Below are 21,750 nucleotides of genomic sequence, written 5' to 3'. Positions count from 1 at the left end.
AAAATTTTGGCTGATGACAATTTAGCTGCCTATCTCATCAAGTATCTAAATACTAATTATTGTTCGATGAAAGGTTATTGACCAGAAATATTCTTTTTTTCCTCTTTCTGCCTGTATTGTCTGTTTTCATGCCATGTTTTTGTTATGTTTTGTAACACTAAAACCTAATTGAAAGAAAATATGGGTACTGGGAAATGTGTGTTTACTTTGTCTTTTTTTTCACTTTAGTGAGGTGTTCAAATCTGATGTGATGGCATTATAATTATATATGACATTCATGTAATTTTACACACACTGAATTATGTTAAAAAAAACAACTGCTCAATCAAACAATGTATTTACAAGATTATTCAAATAGTACTGAAATATTAAACACACAACATTGCTTCCAGCCTAGCTATAAATTCCAACTCAATATAGAATACATCTCAACTCAATTATGTAACATATTGCTCTCTCATCATCTATATATACACCCAGTATACTATATAGACATCCACAGCATAGTAAAATTTAAATTGTCCCGTTCAGGCCTAAAGATTTAGTCGTTATGGAGGATTTCTTACTCCTGTGTGATAATATCTCTCCTGACTAGGGAGGTCACTCTGCATGGGTAATGCAGACCATTCCCAGGGATGGAGAGATGTAGCTCTTTGCATCTTCTGGACGTGCATGGCAAACTGCTCAATCTGCTGATATACCCCTCCCCCCACCCCACCCCGGCCACCAAACAAAGCTTCAAGCTAACGCTTTCATTTTGGCCATGCCTAGATGACTGCCATGTAGTTTCTCAAATACAGCTTGGATGTTACAACTTTCAAGCCCCACATAAGGCAACCCCTGTCAAGGGCAAGTTCATCCTGGTGTTGGTAAAAAAGGGGGAAACTGTCATTTCTGGTGCACATTCCAGCATTGCAATGTAGACCTGAGATGGTGTGGGATATGTTTTCTAGTTTCCTTTTGGACAATTTCTGCTGTTACAGGGAGATTTTCAATTTGCATTAGGGAGAATACGTCAAGAGGTTTCCACGTTTTTGTAGATGTTTCAGGTATTTTCTTTTCCAAGAGTAAACGGGACAATCCATCAGTATTTCTATGATTAGATGTCCTCTTGAATTTGATTTTCACATTGTGTCCTCCAAGAAACAGAGTCCATCTCTGCATTTGTGCTGCTGGTCTTAGTGGAACGCTCTTCTGTGGATTGAAAATGGACACTGGTGGTTGATGATCAGTACTGAGGGTAAATACTCTCCCACACAAGTACTGGTCAAAATGTTTTACACCCCAAACGAGACTCAAGTCCTCTCTGTCAATCTGTGCATAATTTTTCTCTAGAACAGAAAGGGAATGTGATGCAAAAGCCATGAGATATTCACGTCCATCACTCATAACATGTGACATGACTGCACATATACCATAAGGTGAGGAGTCACAGGCATGCCTCACTGGATAACATGGATCATAATGTGTGAGTACAGTGTGTGATGTCACCATTTCCTTTTTCTTTTGGAAAGCCACCTCACACTGCTTTGTCCATTGCCATTTCTTCCCAATCTGTAGTAATGAGTTCAAGGGGGTGGAGCACAGTAAACAGTGACCTGTTATAGTAATTGACAAATCCTTAAAAAGGACCACAACTGTGACAAGTCCTTTGTTCTTGGGACATCCAGCACGGCTTGAATTTTTCAGCACACTTGTGTAATTCTGGTGCATCAATAGTGTGACTACAGTAAGTGATGCTTGCTGTGAAGAATTCCAACTTGCTGCATTATGTTCTGAGACCATAACCTTCTAATCTCTTTACCACTGTCTTGCGATTTTGGAGGTGTTCCTTGTCCTTCTCACTGGTAACAAAGAAAAAAATCAGTATTTATCACTCTTCCTAAGAAACCTGGAGCAATAGAATGTGAATTACATAGGACCATAAGTTTACTGAGTCATATCACCAAGATACTTCTAAGAATTGATGACAAGAGCTAAGAGTAAGATACAAGCTGAAATAGGTAAAGAACAATGTGGTTTCGTGAAAGACAAAGGTACAAGAAATGCGATATTGATGTTAAGGATTCTATCAGAACAAACTATTCAAGTGCAAAAAGATTTGTTTGTTTTTTTTATCAACTACACAAAAGCATTTGATAAAGTGAAGCACAATAAGTTATTCAAAATATTACAGGAAACTCTAGATCTAGATTCGAAAGACCTCCACCTAATCAGAAATCTGTACTGGGAACAAACTGCCGCTGTAAGAATAGATGGAGAAGTGAGTCAGTTTACAAAAATCAAGAGAGGCGTTAGGCAAAGGTGTGTTTTCTCCCCTAATTTGTTTAATGTGTACAGTGAAACAATATTACAAAAAATAAGAGACACCTTGAGAATCAAAGTTGGCGGTGAAATAATCAATAACTTTAGATGCGTGGATGACATTGGGTTAATTGCAAGTACAGAGAAAGAACTACAAAACTTAATTGATATAGTTGTTGAAGAAAGTGCAAAAATGGATCTACCTATCAATTGCAAAAAGACAGAATGTATGGTGATATCCAAAAAGAAGGAGCATCCTATCTACAGGCTGAGAATAAACGGGGAAGGCATAAAACAAGTACATAACTTTTGCTGCTTAGGAAGCTGGGTGACATCAGATGGCAGGTGCGACATGGACATAAAAAGAATAGGGATGGCAAAAGACACCTTTATGAGAATGATACTGACCAACACTAGACTAGGCATGACAACCCGCCTCAGAGTACTGAACTGTTACGTTTATCCAGTTATGTTATATGGCTCAGAATGTTGGAACATGAGGAAACGAACTGACACAGCAGAGATGTGGTTTTTGAGGAGGATGCTAAAAGTATCATGTATGAAATGAATATCTAATGAAGATGTCATGAACAGAGCAAGCACAAAAAGAGAACTAATGTATGAGATCATGAAAAGGCAACATGACTTCATTGGACATGTGATTAAGAAATAGGAGTTAGAATGCACGGTAATTATGGGAAAGACTGAAGGGAAGAAAGCAAGAGGAAAACAAAGACAAATGATGATGGATACAGCAGCCAGAGAACTGGAAATGAATACCAATGAATTGATCCACTTGACCCAAAACAGGAGTGTGTGGCCATGGCAGTCAAAGCTCAAACTGGGCATGGCTCCTGCTGATGATGATGATGATGAACAATGATGTCATCCAGGTAACACTGATTGTCTGGAAAGAACTTTGTCCGCTACCATACAATCTGGCTCATTGGCTACAATATAATTGATGGAATAAGGAACCTGAGGGGCTTTGTAAACCTTGGGTGTGGCATTTTCATTTAACACTATTTTATCCTTGATATGTTTGAGATTTCCAAAGGCATTATTCAGTACCTTCCTTAATTCACTTTGAGTTGACTTTATTACAGGGGATGTGCATGCAAATGGTGGTTGGTTCTCCAAACAAGTTTTAGTTGTCTCAGTCAATCGTGCCCCCACAATGCTGGCCCTCTTGTTTTTACCACACACAAGCCCAAAATGGCTTGTTGGTAGTTGTATTTCAATGCTAAAAACAGGAGTTACCTTTTCTCCAGTAGAGGTTCTGAGTTGGGTATCTGCAGGCTTCAGTTCAGTATCTTTGAAATGTTGTTAAAACTCATTTTGTTCAATGACTGAAACAGCCAAGCCAGTGTCCAATTCCATATGAATTAATTTGTCATTCAGTTCTGGTGTAAGCCATATCGGTTGTCTCTGATTAGTTTTCCCATTATAAATCTCAAGGCTACCCAGTCCTGCGCCACTCTCACCGTTATCAGATTTTTCATCAGCAGCATGCAGATTAATGCTTTTTATGAAACTGCAGCTTGACATTTTATCTTTTTCTCTTCCCTGTACAGTCTGCTTATTTGTGTCTGCCCGACGTGCTCTTCATATGCATCTTACTTTGTTCCATTTTCTGCAAGTTTTACCTTTAAACCTGCATTGGTCTGGTGTATGTGAGCCCCTGTCACAATGGTAACACAAATTGTTTGACGAGGCTGGTTTCAGTTTAGATGTTGCTATTTAGTTCACACTCATTTTCATTCCTGTCTGGAACTCAGTTGAATTCCTGGCTGCTTCTTCCATTGATACAGTGATTTGAACTGTACTTTTAAATATGAGTTGTACTTCAGTTAGGAGCCATTTTTGAATGTTTTCTTGTAAGATTCTACATGCTAAACGATTTCTCAGTGTGTCATTAAGTCCCTTACTGAATTAACAATGCTCAAACAATCTCTTCAATTCAGCCATGCAAGCTGAAAGGGACTCTGCTTCCTTTTGAATCCACTAATGAGACCGAAAGTGTTCTGCAATCAACAATAGCTTTTGTTCTAAACGTTCCTGCATTATTTTATTGCTATCAGAAAGCTTACTTCAGCTGCGTTGGCTGCAACAGTTAAATTTCAAAGCAAACTGTATGTTTCCCCCCACAACACTCAGCAGCATTGGCACTCATTTCTTGATGGCTATTTCATTTACTTCAAAGTACTGTTCAATTCATTCGGTGTACAACAGCCAGTTATCTTTTATGCAGTTGAATGTGTCTATCTTTCTGATGTAGTCAGCCATTCCTGCTTTTTCAGAACTTATTATTACCCAGTATTCACTGTTTACAAACCTGTGAATTTCCTCCACTCTCTGCTTTGTTCCCAAAAAAAAACATGGTCTAGCTGTTCTTTACTCGACTGTTTCCCCCTCTTGTGAAGAAAGCATACTGTGCTTTTTTAAAAATCTTGAACATCTCATTGTGCTTCAACAGGTAGGTAGTTGACTTTGGTTTGTTTTAAAGCGTACTCTTTGCCACTGCTACATTTTGTACTTCAAAAATTAATGGAAAGAAAAATATAGGAACTGGGAAATGTGCATCTACTTATTTTTTTACTTTAGTGAGGTATTCAAGTATGATATGGTGGCATATTGATGTATGCCATTCATGTACTTTTACATATGAATTATGTAAACAATGAATATTTAATCAAATAATATATTTACATCATTACTGAAGTATTACTGTCATATTAAACACACAACATTTTCCGGCACCTGCTGGGTTTTATTTTATTTTCAAGTCTTTTCTGGAACATATGAAAAATTCACATTTTTGATTCTTGCCTTTTGACATGGAAGGGAGGACATTCAACCCATTGTATATTTGCCAGCTCTCTGAGCAACATCACTCTCTTTATTTTCCTGTAGCTATTTTCCTTCTCAGTCCCACCTGCAATTCGGGTAATTTTACTATAACCCGTGGGAGCAAAGCAGGGAACCCAGGGAAACACAGCCATTAAAGGAAGGACATGTAATCTCCAAACAGATAGCATCAGAGGACAGAATTGAAACCAAATTGCTGGAATTTTGAAGTAGCAGCATAACATATTGCACCATTGCGCCAACTGCAAAGGAACCAGGAAGAAAATTCTGTTATGTCTGGCTCATGATTCTAAATATATTCTTTCCCCTCAAGTCTCATCTGGTGCTATGTGGCCTTACTGAATAATACCCTTTTCTTTTGCTTTTTTTTCTTGCTAGCTGACTGAACTATAAAAATAACAATCAATATACAAAAATGTCAAAAATCATTGACTGGTCTGATGCAGTGGTAATGATTTTGACATATACACAACAAATAATGAACTGAGACTCAGTCAATAGTTTGCTATTAAATCTTTTTCAGACATTTCTGATCATCTTCTTCAGAACGGCTTTTGTTGGAAAGTGATGAATAGAATAGTTCAACGTTGATGGTATGTGACTTGTATTGTTTTCATACTAGTACCTTTGGTTCAGAAAAAGATTACAGAGCAAATTGATCCAGACCAAATAAAAATAGTAGCCACCATTGCTGATTAAGTTTGGAGATAGTATATGTTTGACACTATTATCCTTCCCACTGTATTCATTGTGAACAGTAGATTCACTGCTGTTACAGAGCTACATGTCTTTGATGAACTATTGGCAATATTAGTGATATGTACAAGATAATTATCCATTATTTCTTTTTCAGTCAATCCTTCCATCTCGTAATGAAGTTCAAAGAGGTTTCTACTTTTCTCCTGATTCCACACTCCATATGAAAACACAAAGAGAAGCTTATTGGTGAACATCAGAGAGAGGAAAAAGGAAAGCACAATTTTTAGTAACAACAAATTGTTCACAATGCAAATTGGAATCTTAACAAGTTCTTTGATGATGATATTCAATAAAAAATAAATTACAAAAAAAAAGAAAAGTATCCTTCAGCCAACCAATCAATGCCAACCAAGAGGCTCATCTAAGGTGGGCCTCTTGTTGGGCCAAAATAACACTAAGCCTTTCCTATCCATGTACCTACCCACATCTATTTGAAGTGTTGTTATGTACCAGCCTCAACCATTTCTTCTGGCAGCTCATTCCACATGTACACCAGAAATGAAATACATATTTTAAATTAACTCTCTTTTCATGATCAAATCATAAATATTTGTTTTTATTCTAACAGAATTCTGCTTTCCTGAAATATCATGAAAATTCCAATGTAAATATTGTTTCTGAACTAGATCCTGGCAGCACAGTAGTACGTTTGTGATGTTGCCGTCTCACAGCTTCAGTGACATGGGTTCAAATCCTGCCTTTGGTTCTGCCTGTGATGACTCTGTATGTGCTTTCTCATAAGTTTGTTCTGAGCACCACAGATTCCTCCACATCTCGGCAATATGCTGGTTGGTAGGTTACTTGAGGTTCTGATGTTTCTTGTCATTCATTTTTTTTTGGGGGGGTTTTCTGTTTTGTGGATGTCTGCAAAGAGTAAGGTTTAAGTTTTCAGGTTGTATATTGTATGCATTCTCTGATATTAAATTGAATCAGTTGAACCATTTAAACTATAAATTGTCCTTAGTTATAGATGACTGGTAGAATATGGGAAGACTGCAATCTGGGGCGAATGAAGTTAATGTAACAATGAATACTTGAGGCTGGGTTGGACCCGATAAGCCTAAACGCTTCTTCCATTCCCTTTCTCCCTATAACTAATATAATCTGTAAATTTTATCATTCTGATGACCATTACCATGACATTTTCCCCTTCAAATTTCCTTCCCTGTTGAAGATTGAAATGGGGGTGCAACACAGCAACTACCAGCTGGCAACATGTCTCTATGACACACACACAAAATGCTGGGGGAACTCAGCAGGCCAGGCAGCATTTATGGAGAAGTGTAAGCAGCTAACTTTTTGGGCCAAAACCCTTCATCCGGACACATCAGGAATGTGTCTATGTGACTGTTTCTCATGAGTAAGTAGTTGGCAAGAGGCACTTCCAGCCAATTCTTTCATGGAGGTTGCAGCTAACCCTGATGTAGTTTATAAACAATCTCCATTCATAGGTGTTATAAATGGGAAACATTCAATGGAGCTTAATATCATTCCTGCACTTGTCAATCATAAGCGAGCAATATTAGACCACAAGTCAGGCTGGCTGACTTAGTAGCAAGCATAGTTCCTTGCCTTGCAACTAATTCAGTAGAGGAAAGGAAGAACAATTTATATTCAAGTAATGTCTTTCACAATGTTAAGAGATGTCAGAGAGCTTTATAGCCAGTGAAACACTTTTCAAGGACTGTCAACAATTCATGGTAAGTGGAGGTATAAATGGTGGTGAGGAAACAGGGAGACTGCAGAACATGGACAGGTTAGGAGAATGGGAAAAGAAGTGGCAGATGGAATACAGTGTAGGGAAGTATATGGTCATGCACATTGGTAGAAGAAATAAGGATATAAACTATTTTCTAAATGGGGAGCATATTCACAAGTTGGAGGTGTAAAGGGACTTGGGAGTACTAGTGCAAGATTTGCTAAGACTTTATAAAGCCTTGGTTAGACTACATTTGGAGCATTGTGAGGCATTTTGAGCCACATATATAAGAGATGATTTACTGGCATTGGAGAGGATCCAGGGGAGGTTTACAAGAATGATCTTGGGAATGAAAGGCATAACACATAAGGAGTCTCTGGGACTGTACTCACTGGAGTTTAGAAGAATGAGGAGGGATCTCATTGAAAACTATCATATATAGAAAGGCCTGAAGAGATTGGACATGCAAAGGGTGTTTTCAATAGTGGGAGAATCTAGGACCAGCGAGCACAGCTTCTAATTAGAAGAACATCCCACTAGAGATGAAGAGCCTTTTTTTTTTAGCTAGAAGAATGACAAATCTGTGGAACCCATTGCCATGGTTGGCTGTGGAGACCAAATCACTGGCTTGGTTTAAAGGGGTGTTGATAGATTCTTGATTCATCCTGGCATCAAAGGTTATGGGGAGAAGGCAAACAAATGGGGTTGAGAGGGAAAATTATTCAGCCATCATCGAATGGCTCAGCAGACTCAATTGGTTGAATGATCTACTTCTACTCCTATGTCTTATGGTCTTATAGGCATGCCTGTCCACATTACAGCAGTCCTTTTGTGGTAGTATAAGAGGCAATGTCCAAATAGGATCAGCTTTTCATGGATATTGCTTCACCTTCTGTACTTCTTGGACCTCAGGCTCTAGAATTCCCTCTTTTAAGCACGCTGACTCTCCAATTTCATCACTGTTCCTTAATATTTACCGCTTACTTTTCTGTCTTTTTGATGTCTTTATAACTTAAACTAATTAGTATCTTGAAGCATAGTTATAAGATGTTGTATAAGTACTGTTTCTTGTTGTTTTGAAGCTTTAAATTAAATTTCTACTCCATTCATTTAGAAAGGCATTGATAATCTAAAGGATGTTCTTGAAGTATCATTGCACCTCTTGACATGACATGTTACCAAATGGCATTGCCCCTTTGAAGAGTGTAAATAATAGTGGCACTGATCTGATTTAACTGTCACGAGATTAGAAGTGCTGACAATCCGCAGTGGTTAGAAACTTAAGGACTCTCTACAAAGCTTTGTCCTTTATTATAAATTGCATAATTGTTCACAAAAAGGGTTTCTGCTTTGTAGAAACACTTGAGAAGATTGTATGATTGTCTCAGAGACATTTCACTTGTAGCCTCGGTCCCTGAGCAGTGAAAAATAGTCTGCCTTGCAAAGTACTCATTCTCTACTGTGCAAGCAAGGTTGCTTCACAGATGCTCTGTTTGTTGAGGCTTAATCTGTTCTCATGTACTTTTTCTCCAAAATCATAAAGAGATTTCGAAAAATTATTCTCATTTGCACAGTTGGTGCTACAATTACATCTTTCCAAGCAGCCTGAGAGCATTACTGCAGCAAGAAATAGTGCCCCTTTAAATGAGATGCAACAACAAAATCAAAGTTTAATTGTTATCAATAAAGTGGTCTTTTTGTCATACTTTCTACCAGGAGCTTTTATCTGTTCACTGTTATTTTTAGGAATGACAACTTGTTAGTAAAATTAACATATGTAATCATGATTTGCAGCTAATGATGCTTTGAGGTCAGTCACATCTGTGTATTTTGGTCATATGTATTCCTGAAACACAGCCTGATTGGTGTAATTACATTCTTTAGCTACTATTTTAACCACAGACAAGGCTAAAGTTCATCTGTGTGTGTTAACCAATATGTGACTTTGCTAAATCTTGAAGTAATCTCAGAATTGGATTGCAGATCATGGGTGAAGCAAGCTCCATATGTCTGGGCTAAAAGTTCCCAGCAGTGTCTATACTTGTTGATAAACACCTAGCAAGTGATGTCATCCTGTTTTTTTTCTATTCAAAACCATCGGTTCAGAAAAAGCAATACTGGTTTCTGATTACAGAGAAGAACTACAGAAGATTCCTTAGTGGATTATACCAATGGGGAGTGATATTCTGTAGCCACTGTAAAATCCAGTTCAAAGGTTAATTTGTTATCAAAGTGTACAACACTGAAATTCTTCTCCAGATAGCCAGGAAACCAAGAAAGAAAAGAATGGCAGCCAGATCATCAACCCTCAAATCCCCCCTCCCTGCACAAAAAAAAAATAACAAAAAAGATACAGGCATATCGACCCCCAAATCCCCCTACCCACATGCAAGAAACAAGAAAGATTGGGTGAAAAACACAGAATATAAAAAACATAAGACTGAAAAAAGTCGATAGTCCAAGTCCATATCCAAAGAACAAAAAAAACCTGGGAAACATTCTCTGGGCTCAGTGGCAGTCTCTCCCCTTCAATCAAGAGGAAGTCTCCCCTATCCAGCAGCATAGCAATCCCACCAGAGATAAAAAGGCAAGCAGTTAGCCACATTTGACCAGCAAAGGCTATAAAGTTCAATTAATATCCCACGATTTCAATGGATTACTGTTGGCAAAAGATATCTTTTTAACGCTTTTACTTGATGAAGGGTCTCGGCCCGAAACAACAACTGTTTACTTTTTTCCATAGACCTGCTGAGTTCTCCCAACTTTTTGTGTGCAATACTTTACTTTAGTCTTACTCATGAAACAAGAGTAGAAATTGTGAATGCTAGCAGGCTCACCAGAAAAAAAATGTTTTTCCATATTTAGATTTCAGTTCTAAATATGATGGCTAAAATTAATTTCACATTTATGCCACATTAGGTGAAGAATATTAAAAATGTTTGTTTCTGAAAAATAATGTTTGTATTCAAGAATGGGTCTAAGTCAATGCCACGTAGTGATTGAACCCAAAATGATAGAATGAATGTTCTTAAAAACGCAAACACGAGGAATGAATGTTCTCTTTGTTGGTTGTAAAATTATATACTCCGAAGTTAAAATGAAAGCTTCAGTTTTTATGCAAAGGTTTCTATATTGTGAAATTATGTTCTTATGAAGGGAAGGAAAGCCTCATATTAATATAGAATCTTTACATTTCTATCAGGATACCCTAAGGCTTATTACAACCAGGGAAGTATCTTTGGAATGTTGCTATTAAGGAAAGACTGCAGTCAATTTGCACAGAGGAAGCTATGCAGAATTGTGATATTGATATTGTCTGTTTTAATAAGGTTGTGTTGGAGACAATATAGCCTGGGCAATTGGAATAGTGCTTCTGTTCTTTAATTTGGCAAACATGATATCTCTTACAGTCAGCTAAGCAGCTTCATATGTATTCTGACAGTGTAGTACACCCTCAGCGTTGCTCAGGAATATTAATCCAGATGTTTGTGTTAGTTCTCTTCAGAACAGGACTTGAGTCAAAGATTTTAGTTCAGAATTGAGAGTTTTATTAATAGAAAAAAATGTGTTGGGTACTATGAGTGACTGTATGTACTGTATTTTGCACCTTGGCCTCAGAGGAACACTGTTTCATTTAACACAGACAAAATGCTGGAAGAACTCAGCAGGCCGGGCAGCATCTATGGAAAAGAGTACAGTTGACATTTTGGGCCTGCCAAAGGGTTTCAGCCCGAAACGTCAGCTGTACTCTTTTCCATAGATGCTGCTTGGATTTCTAACATCTACAGATTTTCTCATTTGTGACTGTTTTGTTTAGCTGTATACATGTGTATGATTGAATGACAATTACCCTTGAAACTAATGCTACTGCCAGCTGAGTGAGTAGTATGAAGCCTACAATTCGATGCATATTGTCAAAGGAAGAATCGTAATCTGATATTTTGAGTAGTATGATCATATTTCAAAATGGGATTAACTCAGATAGGCAACTTGGCTGTCATAGTTATCCAACAAGGACTTATTTCCTTGCTGTATAACTGCAGGACTCTATGTTAACATGAGAAAAATACTCCATAATCTTTACTTAAGTGCACCATAAAGGTGAAGCTTTTTCAAAGAAAATACTTCTGAGTTTCAAGGTACACTATGTCTATTAATGGATTAACTTTTGCTCAAAAGAAGATTCATGTTGAACCTTGTTTTTAATAAAATCACTATCTTTTCAACAAAATGTCATCTCATTACTTAAATCACAACTCAAACATTTTTATATATGAAGAAATGATGATCTCATAGAATGATAGAAAATGTATGATGTGGGAAATGCCCCAGTTTAGCAATTATGTGCTAGTTGGAAAAAAAAAAGATGCGCAGTCTAATCACCCTTCTAACTCCAGATCCATTGCTAAGACCAGGTTATTAAACACAATATGTAATTCTGTTTCTACCGATCTTTCACGCAATGTGACCCAGACATTTCTACGCCCTCACTGAAAAGAAATTATTTGTTAAATTGGCTCTAATTCTGCCACCAAAACTTTCATTCAACACTCCCTAGTTGTTGGCATGTCAGCTAAAGGAAAATCTGCTCATTCTCAAGCATTTCAATAGGACTGATGACCTACATGAGTTCTCAAAGGCCAATGTAGCAATCTCTAGGAGAAATAAGTCCTTTCTATTTACTCTTTCTGTACATCTCATACTTTTGTACTCCTCAGTTAAGTCTCCAAACAGCCACTTGAAGATCTCTGTACGTTTCATTTTTGAGAGTACCATGTTAGTCATGGATATGTGCGAGAGGTCACAAGACAATAGTGAAGCAATATGGTGGGCTTCAGATTGTAAAGCAGTTCTGTGTGCTTCTTAATACAAGGGTTAAACAGTTGCAATTTACAATACGTACCGTAAAAGTATGTGGTGGGGTGGAAATACGTCTCTACTAAAGGACGTTGCTCCTTCTCCCTCCATCCTGCCGCTTGCCCGCAGGTCATCCTTGGCAAGGTGTAGCACCCGCTTAGTCCCTGATCAGTGTCATGTGAAGCCATGGGCGCAAATAATGGATGGTGGTATGAGCAGCTGGTGCATATTACAAGTCCCAGTTATGCAACCACTGATGCCAGACAGGCAATTTCTGAAGAGTATTGTTAACGGCTGGGGTCACCCGTCTTGTAAAGAAACTGCCCAGAGGAAGGCAATGGCAAACTACTTCTGTAGAAAAACTTGCCAAGAACAATCATGGTCATGGGACCATGATCGCCTACCTCATAGGTAACGGCACATAATGATGATGGTGACTGTAAAGGTAGATTATTAAGGAAGAGAGCCAAGTGCAAGCTGGTGGCATTGTATTTAGTGGGGAATTTCAGATGGTAACCCTTACAGAAGTGAAGGCTTGTCTGGTAAATTTAATGATCTCAAATTCCTGAGATCAAGATCAGCATGAGAGGAAACATGTGTGGGACTGGAGTGTAATAATGCCGGGAGGGATGTTGGAAATCCTAGGGTGACATTAGGGTGGCCAATTGGAAGTAAACTCAGATAACAAGTCAGCAGCAGCCTGTTTTGCAAGTGTGCCTAACTCTATTTAGCTAAATCTAGTCAGCTCCATCTTGGGTACTGGCCTACAAAGTACCCAGGACATTTTCAGGGAGCGATGTCTCAGAAAGGCAGCATCCATTATTAAGGACCTCCAGCACCCAGGGCATGCCCTTTTCTCACTGTTACCAACAGGTAGGAGGTACAGAAGCCTGAAGGCACACACTCAGCGATTCAGGAACAGTTTCTTCCTCTCTGCCATCTGATTACTAAATGGGTATTGAACCCTTGGACACTACCTCGCTTATTTTAATATACAGTATTTTTGTTTTTTGCACGTTTTTAATCTATTCAATAAACGTATGCTGTAATTGATTTACTTATTTATTTGTTATTATTATTATTGTTTATATTTTATTGTTTTTCTCTTCTATATTATGTATTGCATTGAACTGCTGCTGCTAAGTTAACAAATTTCGCATCACATGCCGGTGATAATAAACCTGATTCTGATTTTTCATTCAATTCAAGTGGAAAATTAAGACTTTTCATCTTCCCCTATTGTCAGAGCAGGTACCACTATTTGAGGGTCGTGTCCTAGATAGACAATGATGACAATAAAGTCAGTACAGTTGAGAACATATTCAGTGATTTAATGTGGTTCCAAGACTGAGAAGCCAGGAAGAAATTGACTACTTCACTGCATATTAAGGTGCGTGTCACCTTATCATATAAACTGTGGTTTCCTTTTAAATAAGTATAACCTTCTTATTTTTCAGTTGAATGTCTTTTAGCTTGTTAGAGAAATCTGGTATTTTGATATATTAACGCTACATAATTCACAGATGCCAAAACAACACTTCACCAGACTTCAGTATCCCTGAAACTTTAATCTTCAAGGCGTTTAAAAAAAAACTGGAACAGCTGGTCTGCATGGACTACAGTAATGAAGCAATTAAGTCAGTCACCACACAAACATATCAACTTGAACCACTGTCATTAGTTTAAGATATTTATACAGTGCAGCCTTTTAAATTGCATAGAGCAATCTTCATTAGTGCAGTGTCCCAGTTCTGAATATGATGCCGATGAACTACTAACTCTGGGACCAAGAAATTGACTTAAAAAAAGCCCTTGCAATAGAGTACTTCAGGATATATTTTCTGCAAATATGTTCATGGATCACAAAGGGTAAATTATGAATACCAGAGAAGGTGTGATACAGTCTATCCCTCACCTCATAGATCCTGCCAGCCTAATGTGCCATGTCTGTAAGTAAGTTTAACTGTCACTGACTAATAGAAACAGTTCTCATGGTGTGGAAAGCTGGATTTTAGTTTAATGACAGCAACATAGTTGATTTTCCCCCATTTGTTTCTAGTGGTGCTCCCTGAAACAGCTCGCATCCTTCACATTAAAAGCAGCGAGCTACCTGTTGACCAAGGCTGTGATGTGGTTTGATACCTCCATGCAGTTGCCGCTTGTAAAAAGACATTAGCAAAATCAGAGCTAATTCTAAAAAAGCGCAGTAAGACAGAAAGTCAGCCCAAAGGATCAGAATCAGTTTGTTTCAACAGCTCATTCTGTTAATGGAGCAACTTGGCCATAAAAAGTAGAAAGCAACTGAGGTAAATCAGGCTCCTGAATCTAGATATTTGTTGCCTTCTTGCCTTCATGTGTGTGCAGGGCAGGGGTTCCCAACTTTTTTAAGCCATGGACGAATACCATTAAGCAGAGCATTCACGGACCCCGGGTTGGGAACCCCGGTGACAAGGGTGCAATGGAGTAATGACCCTGATGGTTGTATTAGCCGCTCCCCCACCCTTCCCAACAGTCAAGGAATGTTCACAGGTTGCAATTGCTGGTAGATCAATCCACAAAAACCATTCATTTACATGTTGGTTACCACACCAAATTTGGGCTCAGTTTTCATTGGTGAGAATACCTGCTTCAAATGTCTTCAAACACTATTTGGCATGTAAGGGTTTGGATATTTTTTTCCAGTTATAAGAAAAAGTCTCCGAGATTATGTCAGAATTTTAGTGCTGAAGAAGTCTAAAGAACTTTGGGGTCCTGACTGACATATAGAAATTTTAATTCTGTATCTTTGTTCATTTACACAACAAAGAAAATGACGACAATAGCCTCATTCCACTGTAGTCCTTCTCAATACTTTCTCACCCCTATCCTTATTTAGCCCAGGGCAGATATTCACTAGTAATTCAAATGGCCAGCACAGAAAAAGTCACTTCAGCTCACAGATCATTTCATTGAACACCTACGCTCTGTCCGCCAGAGAAAGCAGGATCTCCCAGTGGTCACACATTTTAATTCCACGTCCCATTCCCATTCTGATATGTCTATCCACTGTCTCCTCTACTGTAAAGATGAGGCCACACTCAGGTTGGAGGAAAAACACCTTATATTCTGTCTGGGTAGCCTCCAACCTGATGGCGTGAACATTGACTTCTCAAACTTCCGCTAATGCCCCACCTCCCCCTCGTACCCCATCCATTATTTATTTATTTATATACACACTTTCTTTTTCTCTCTCTCCTTTTTCTTCCTCTATCCCTCTCACTATAACCCTTGCCCATCCTCTGGGTTTCCCCCTCCCCCTTTTCTTTCTCCCTGGGCCTCCTGTCCCATGATCCTCTCATATCCCTTTTGCCAACCAACTGTCCAGCTCTTGGCTCCATCCCTCCCCCTCCTGTCTTCTCCTATCATTTCAGATCTCCCCCTCCTAGCTCTTCTTTCAGTTAGTCCTGACGAAGGGTCTCGGCCCGAAACGTCAACTGTCCCTCTTCCTAGAGCTGCTGCCTGGCCTGCTGCGTTCACCCGCAACTTTTATGTGTGTTGCTGTCAGCTTACCTCATCTACTCTGACCATCAATTACCAATTTCCTCACCTTCCAAGTATGTGGCAAGCAGTGTCTGTTAAGGATTGGCCTGTACAGCCACTCTAGGACGCACATATCAAACTCCACTAACTGACTGAAAGAAACCATCATCATCCTATAGGATGGATAGCCAGAGAGAGAGAGACACCAAATTTTTCTCTCACACCTCCATCAACTCCCACATATACCCCACCAATTTTGCCTCTGAAGTATACAAAGAGCAATTTGCACTTCAACCAATAAGCACAACTTTGGGCATAGGAGTGGAAAGTAGAGCACTTGGGGAAAATCAACATTGCCTCAGAGAGAACATGAAAACTCCAGGCATTCTGCACCTGAGGTCAGGTTTGAACCCAGCAAAGCTAACTGCTGTACCACTGTACTTTTGATCCTTCAGTATGAAGCTACTAGACTTGACTCACATACCTCTGGTGAATTGTACATGGGTTAGCAGTGTTACTGTCAAATTTGCCTTGTCTTCTATATCAATTTTAATCTTTTCCTTCGATAGTTGGGCTACTTTATGTTGAAGAAAATTATTGAAATGTTTATTACAGTTAGATTTATAGATACAGGGGAGGTGGTTATAGGCCTTACAGTGCAATGTGAGTGCATGGCTTTCTTGAAAAGGATAAGGTTACCTATTATTTTTATTCTGCATAACTGCTGGAAAAATGTGTCCCTTGTTGAAAAAAGGATAGCTGAAAGACAGTTTATCATTGTTAAAAATTATCTATTCCCTCCATCTTCTGAAACTGCTATGAAAATGTAGTTAGTTCCAAATGTAATTTGCAAGACCTCAGAAAAGAAGCCGGTTTTGCGGTATCTGGGATATTCGTATCTTATAACGTAATCAGCAAATAATTATAGAGTTTTAGACTTAGTAAGATCTGTAAAATGATCTAATGTTTATTTTGATATTTAGACTCAAAATGTGGAGAGATTTGTGAGCATATTGTGGTAAAAATTTTTTAAATGTTATGAATATATCTCAGTTTATTCTGATCTACTGACTGCATTGTAATATGTCAATAAGATTGTATTCATTACCTTAACTTTCAATGACTTTGTGCAATTTTGGGTCTTGTATCTGATGTGCTTGTTCTGGAGAGTGTCCAGTGGAGGTTTACAAGAATGATCCCAGGAATGAAAAGCTTAATGTATGAAGAGTGTTTGATGTCTCTGGGCCTGTTCTCAACAAAGTTCAGAAGAATGAGGGGGATCATATTGAAATCAACCAGACACTGAATAAACTGGATAGATTGTATGTGGAGAGGATGTTTTCATTAGCTGCAGAGTCTAGGGTCCACGGACACAGCCTCAGCATAAAGTGGAGCTTCTTTAAAATTGAGATGAGGAAGAAATCCTTCAGTCAGGGGTTGATGAATCTGTCTAATTCATTGCCCCAGAGGGCTGTGCAGCCCAATGCATTGGGTGTATTTGATGCAGAGATTGATAGGTTCTTGAGTAGTAAAGGGGTTAAGGATAATGGGGAGATGGTAGGAGAATAGATGTGAAAAAAATCAGTCATGATTGAATGGGGGACATGACGGGCCAAATGGCCCAATCCTGATCCTATATCTAATGATCTTATGGATATGTAGTCACATTCGATTATTGACATACAGTTGCACTCTAACAATATTCTTAGAAAAAAATTGATTCCCTCTTCTGACATTGCAGATGACAGTTCACCAGAAATCATACCTTTAAAAAGCAAGAGAAAAAAAATTATTTTTCAGAACAAGTAGTAACCCATAGGAAATTGAAGACAGACATGAAAGTGTGGGGGATGAGTCACACATGGGTTCTTTTAATCTCTGTGAAGGGCAAATAATTCAAGTTTGTAACCTGGGAAAAATGTGTGTATTTCAAAGGGCCTGGTTCTCTATTGTTAGTGTCCTGAGCAGTGAGCCTAGCTTTTAACATCATAATGAAGGATGTTCCCTGATGGATTATCTGGAGATAGGATTAATTCCTTCACAGCTTCTCTGGAGGCCAGACATTTCAGTCCTGAGTACACAAGAAATAGCACTGCTAACACTTTATCTCATTTTCAAACTCTGCTGTGAATCAAATTTCTTTTCCCTTGAATCCCTGCTTAGTTTTGAAGTGAAATGCCATCTTGGCTACAGGCTGTAGGGATGAGTAAAGATCCAAAATGAGTCAATTTGGAGGATTTAAATTCAGGCCTAAATGGTGCTCTACTCTTAAAAAACATGGACGTGAGTAGATGTTATAGTTTTAAAGGAGAAAAGAAATTGTTTAGAGTGTAGGGGGAGATTGGAGAGAGGAGTGTTATTGGACCTATCTTCAAAATGTGCAATTTGTGTTTCAGTCAGATAAAACCAGCATCAGGGAACTGTACAACCTCATACAGTTGTCACAACACTTATCACTTCCCGCAGTGTTATTTTACATGTGCTTTTTGAATCACTGTGCTACGATATACCTTTATGGAGATACTAGACCTTTGTGTTAACTGACAATTTATTGGCAAGTTTGATAACGCAATAAATACGAGGACTGTTGTTTATTTTCGCAATGAGGTACCAAGGTTCCAATTAGTAGAGGTCAACATCTCCTTTCATTTGCAGGTACAGTTTTCTGATTACACTTTTCCCAACATAATAACTTTCACAGTGTAAGGAACATGAATGCAAGCGATTGTACTGTTATTATAATTTCCAACCCTTTACAATATTATCAGTAACTTGTCCTTTGCACATCCCAACTTTGATATTTTATCAGATGTCATCAAGAGGGGTAATTGTACCGCTAATTCTTTTAAACAAAGCTCTTAAAGTCCAGGCAATTCATGTGGTAAAGTCTGTGCAGTAAATTAGCAAGATCAAATAGAAAAGTGACAATTTTACTTCGAGTGAGATCAAGCCCAAGAAATCTTAATAAATGGCAACATTTAGAAAGACCACTGGAAAAAAAAGTAAATAGTACACAGATTTTTCTTTCCCATCAGACAGAAGGACTACAGTGTCATTGCATGTATATCAAAGTGTGGGAGGATTGGTGAAGGGTTCAGAAGTGCAGAGAGCATAGGAGATGGATGAGTTGTAGCTGATGCTACAACAGGCAGGGGAGTATTTTGCAACCCAGGTACAAAAAAGAAGCAGTATATGAGGAGATCAATTTTCATCAGATCATTTGTAACTGGGATGTGCTATGCAGCTAAATGTGGCATTACCATTCACAGAGAGAAAAAAAAGGTCTTTTACTAACGTTACATTTTCCATGTCTCTTTTAGGGCATTCCAAAAATCTTTATAGCCAATAAATTAGCTTTGAGGTATGAATGCTACCGTAATGAAGGAAACAGCAATTAAAGTACACACAGCAAGCTATCATGAGAGGGAATGTGATAATGACCAAACAACTTGGTTTTATTTGTGCCATTAAAAATTGGTCAGTGCCAGGGGATAATACCGCTGCTCCTCTTTCACACAGAACCATGAGATCTTTTCAATCTTTCTGGGAGAGGAAGCAGGACCTCTGGTTAATGTCTTAATTTAAAGACAGCACAGCAAACAGCAAACTCCTTAACTGTTGCACTGAAGAGACAGACAGGAATTTTGCATTCATGTTTCTGCAGTAATATTTTAACTCAAACCTTCTTAATTTAGGGACAATTTTTTTTTACTGAATGAAATTGAGCTGGTAGGTTATACCTCAGAAGGTTTCCTCTCGTTCAATAGTTCAGGGAAGACTAAACTGTACTGTTGAAAACAGAAATTCCTCCTTCCTCGGGCCCCACCACCCACCTTCCCTAACTTTTTAAAGGAGAAATGTTATTCTCTTAAGTTAATAGCAGCATATTGGAATATATAATGAGTCACCTAAAAATCTTTATTTACTCTAGTGCAACACTTGTTTATCCATTTGACATCTAAAGATTCTCAGAGTTCAAAACAAGCAATGTTGAAATACTTCCCCTTTTCACTGCCAATACTGCTCAGTTTGCCTCAAGCTGATTACACTGTCACAGGCACTGTGGAGTATCTTGTTACTATCACAGTTGATATCACAGATTCCACCCAAAGTATCATAACTACCACTATTTTTTTCTAAAACAGCTACTCCTGTAATTTTCACCCTGCAGCCTGTTAACCCTGGACACTATTAGAGCTCACATCTGTCTATAAAGAGTTCTCTGTGTTGCCCAGGTTCACAGTCTCTATCATCACTTAAAGTGTTTTACTGGGTATTCTGCCAATCAACTCAAATCAATGTTCATACATGTTAAACACATTATTAGTCAAGCAGATACAAAGCTAAACTGTGAGCAAGTACATCAGTGTAACACCTGAGACACTGTTTCATCTGATTACGCTTGGGTTAATCAAATGTGCAAATACAGAGGGGAAAGGGGAGCTTGAGGTAGAGGGTTTGTTGCATGCTGGCAGTCCTACCAGCAGTACTCCAAAGGCAGATGAGTACATAGAACCCTAGTCATTCCTACAGTCAGTGTTTTTCAATAAATTGCTTCTGATCTGTATTTTAATATTTCGTGTACAGATTGGAATCGGTGACACTAACAACTGGGCAATTCCACGATCCGGCAAAACATAAGGATAACACCAGAGACTTCAAATGCTGCAGTCTGGGATAACAGACTATCTGCTGCAACTTGGCAGGTCGATGGACATCATTGCAAAGAAAAGAATTGTCAAAGTTTTGTGTCAAAACCCTGCATCAGGACTCAAAGCATAAGGAAAGCGCATCATGAAGAGTGTGTATGATATAAAACAGGACGATTTAAAGACATGACCTTTCATCTGTTGATGAAAACTCTTAAAGTAGACACGGTTCAATGGTTCAATTCACTATCAGCGAATGTATACAGTATACAACCTGAAGTTCTTACTCTTTGCAAACATTCATAAAACAGTAAAAAAGAATGACAGAAAAACATCAGAACCTCAAAGCCCCCTCCCCTTCCCACACTTGCTCCAGCAAAAGCATCAACGACTCCCCCCACCCACCATGCAAGCAAAAGCAAAGCCCCCAAAGAGACCATGATCTAAAGTCCATCAAAAATAACTGTCCATCTCAACCCTACGACATCTCAAACAGGCTCTCCCTCCCACTAGCAAGTGAGAGACAGATATCGCTGATGCAACAGTGAGAGGGTAGACCAGCAGCTTGCTGCTTTGATGTTGCAATCCGCTGTATCACATATTCATAAGAAATATGAATCCCGTATGTTCCAAAGCACCTCAGAGCCAATGACACTATTGTGACTAACCAAAACTGGAGCCATACGGAAGCTGTAACCAGGAAATATAAAAATCTTCATTCACACAGCAAACATCCAGAGAGAGAGTCCAAAAGAATCCAAAAGACTCTCACTCTACTGACACTTTTTTATACTTCAATATAAAATAAACAATGAAAAATTAACGACAGATTCCTTTGTTATAATCACCTACTTAATTTGAATATTTTGAAAAAAAGTTAGGTAATTTTACAGAATTACATATTTACAATGGTAGCACATCTCAACTAGTGAATTTCTTTGAATATTCAACACTGGTGTTTGTTCCAAAAGTCTCCGAGTACAAACTGCAGGCATCCAAAATGTACATATTCCTTTTGTTCTTGGTTTGAAGACTGGCTCTAGGAACATACAATGAACCAGAAGTAAAGAGACAAAACAGATCTGTCAGAACCTG

At 38.5% G+C, this 21,750-nt stretch overlaps 1 long non-coding RNA gene across 1 annotated transcript in view; it reads right to left on the bottom strand.

Moving 5' to 3' along the window:
- Positions 1 to 781: 781 nt before the first annotated feature.
- Positions 782 to 21,750, bottom strand: part of LOC134355666 (uncharacterized) — a 107,149-nt gene continuing 86,180 nt past the window's right edge. The window contains exon 3 of the long non-coding RNA XR_010020150.1: positions 782 to 1,844. This is a non-coding gene — a long non-coding RNA (uncharacterized LOC134355666). The remainder of the gene's footprint in view (positions 1,845 to 21,750) is intronic.

Source organism: Mobula hypostoma, chromosome 13 (assembly GCF_963921235.1).
Source record: "Mobula hypostoma chromosome 13, sMobHyp1.1, whole genome shotgun sequence".
In the NCBI taxonomy this organism is placed as follows: domain Eukaryota; kingdom Metazoa; phylum Chordata; class Chondrichthyes; order Myliobatiformes; family Myliobatidae; genus Mobula; species Mobula hypostoma.
Note: the sequence above shows the minus strand (reverse complement) of the source record. Positions and strands in the feature narration are given on the sequence as shown.